The sequence below is a fragment of the Ictalurus punctatus genome, chromosome 4 (assembly GCF_001660625.3).
Source record: "Ictalurus punctatus breed USDA103 chromosome 4, Coco_2.0, whole genome shotgun sequence".
In the NCBI taxonomy this organism is placed as follows: domain Eukaryota; kingdom Metazoa; phylum Chordata; class Actinopteri; order Siluriformes; family Ictaluridae; genus Ictalurus; species Ictalurus punctatus.
Window position 1 is genome coordinate 23,798,547 of NC_071284.1, and position 2,576 is coordinate 23,801,122.

The 2,576-nt window shown below is 38.3% G+C and overlaps 1 protein-coding gene across 3 annotated transcripts in view; it reads right to left on the bottom strand.

The window, feature by feature from the left end:
• The window catches only part of LOC108264592 (src substrate protein p85), a 31,882-nt gene extending 31,068 nt beyond the window's left edge, over positions 1-814 (bottom strand). For all 3 annotated transcript variants that reach the window (XM_017466266.3, XM_017466265.3, XM_017466263.3), the window contains exon 1: positions 678-814. The gene's annotated coding sequence lies outside the window, so the exon portion shown is untranslated. The remainder of the gene's footprint in view (positions 1-677) is intronic.
• Between the last annotated feature and the right edge of the window lie 1,762 nt (positions 815-2,576).

The window sequence follows — 2,576 nt, forward strand, 5'->3', positions numbered from 1 at the left end:
TTAATCCTAGTCTTAAACCACACCCAAAAGTGCACACTTTTCAGGAGTGTGTAAGGCCTGCAGCAACATGTTATTTCAACCAAACACAACAACAAAAATAATAATAATAATAATAATAATAAACACCATCCTTCTGTCTTGTTTTACCTTTTTTGGGACATTATTTCGATATAAAACCTACACATTAACTTACATTTGAGATAAAAGATTTGCATTCATTAATTAAAATAAAATAATAAGATCTCTTATTAAACCTGGACAAATACTAATTTAATCTTCTTAAATGCCCCCATTATTATTAAACACTATTAGTTAGGAGCAACATCTGGGGCATATGAATAAAACTTAGAGCACTACATGCGCTTATGATCCTAAACCATTACATTACTGCTTCAACTCAACAACACACAATGTGTTTAATCCTATTTAAGACCTATTACACTTACACAGACTCTTCTTTTAAAACCCAGCTATGGGTTTTTACTGCTGGAAAGAGATTTCCAGTAAAAGGTATTTCCTGCTCCGCTTCTCTGAGTAGAAATCCTTTCATCTCTGTCTGCTCTGTATTACACGCTCTTCTCATCGGAAATATCCAAAACACTATCCCTGTCTTTCGGTTACGCTTCTCTTTTTTTGGTTTGTTTGTTTGTTTTGGGGTTGTTGTTTTTTTAACTTACCGCTTTTCTTCAATTTCCTTCCAACCTCTGCAAAAAGCGAAAAGAAAATGAACAGACTGGGCTGTAACCACTGAACGTTGAAAATGGTCGAAACGTTGGCGAGAGGTGTAGTTTTTCCCACCCGTATTCCCACCCGACTCCACCCCCACCTTGTGCTGAACGACCGACTTTCTGAACTGCTAGTGGCTGCTAGTGTCAACGCACGATGAGTTTATTGGATGGCCAACAAAAAAACAGCCTGTTAGAGAAAGAAAGGCGGGATTATATAATATGGGTGTGTTTTAAAAAATTGGAAAAAAAACGAACGCCAGCTGGGAAACATTCCCGCAGCTTACACGCTTCCGGTTTTCCTACTTTCATTCCAACTTCCGGGTTACAGAGTCATAGCGCCCCCTCTGACGAAAAACATGAGTGAAAATAAGTATTTCTGAAATAGAAAAAAAAAATCTGGTAATGTCTATTTTCATTCATTTAGAGTATTTAAAAAAATAATAATAATTACTTGGAATAAGAATAAAATTGGTATTTGTTTATATGAAAATACTTTGTATACTTAGCCTGTTTGCATGTTTTTTTTTCGGTATTGTTTAGCATTGCTGTCCTTTGTTAGCCTTTTGTGAATTATGTATGATTTCTTCCCTTAACTGTAAATGTAAGTTATTAAAGACACACACAAACACATTTTTTTTATTACCCTAATGACATGTAGTAATATCACTCCTTGATATGTAGGAGACAAGAAAAGACTAAGGATTGATAGAACGTATTCTATTTACTAGTAAATGAGTGACTGGTTTCAGCTGCAGTGTGTAAAAATCATTCATTCATCCTCAGGTACCACTTTATCCTGGTCTGGGTTGTGGTAGATCCATAGCCTATCCCAGGAACCATGTGTGCGAGGTGGAAACACACCCTGGATGAAATGCTAGTCCATGGGCCCTCCATACCTAGGGGCAGTTTACAGTCGCCAGTCTAAAGAACCCAGAGGAAACCCATGAGGACCCTGGGAGAACACGTAAGAATAAACTCAGACAGTAAGCTCAAGTGCTCATTAGTTACTCGGTGGAAGTTAGTAAGTTAACAAGTACTTTAATGGTGCTTTTACATACAACATCGGTTTGTTTCTCTTAAATCCAATTGAGTTTACCTTCTCAATGTGCTTCCAATGGTTAGTTGGAAACACAGTAATAGCACTCGAGTGAGGACCAAAACCCGGTCCAAGAACACGTGAAAAGCAGTGCTTGTGTTTTTCTATCTCATGGAAAACACAGTGACACACGAGAGTTGCCCGAGCAGACCCAATACATAAAGTGTCAAACGGCAGAGCTGAAATGCTGCAGAAAATATGATGTATGCTGGATTTGTAATCAAAGAGCCAAAGAGCCAAGATTTTTGCAAGTAGGGTTCCATCTACAACCCTGCCTTGTGCCCGATGCTCCCTGGGATAGGCTCCAGGTTTCCCCGCGACCCTGAAGAAGGAGTAAGTGGTAGAAGATGGATGGATGGTTCCATCTACAGTATACAATACATTACCAGGTTAAAGTGAAACATACGATTTTCTGTCTTCATGTGACCCAGATTACATTTTTTTCAGGACTGTGTGTGGAAAAAATCCATCTTTTCATATCAGAATGACCTAAATGAACACGGGAAGATCAGAAATCATGAAGCTTTTCCCAGCACAAGTGGTTCAGGGGACAGGTGCATTCACATTGGGTCACTTCACAAATATTAACAGTCCAGATAGACAGATCTGATCTGAGTAAAACATCATAAGTATGCAGCCCCTAATGTGACTGTCGCCAAAGTGAATTAGAAAAATTAAACTATGTGGAACACCTGTAACCTGTCATATTAGCTTATTTAACATTTATGGAAGGATCCTTGAGTGTCAGTGTA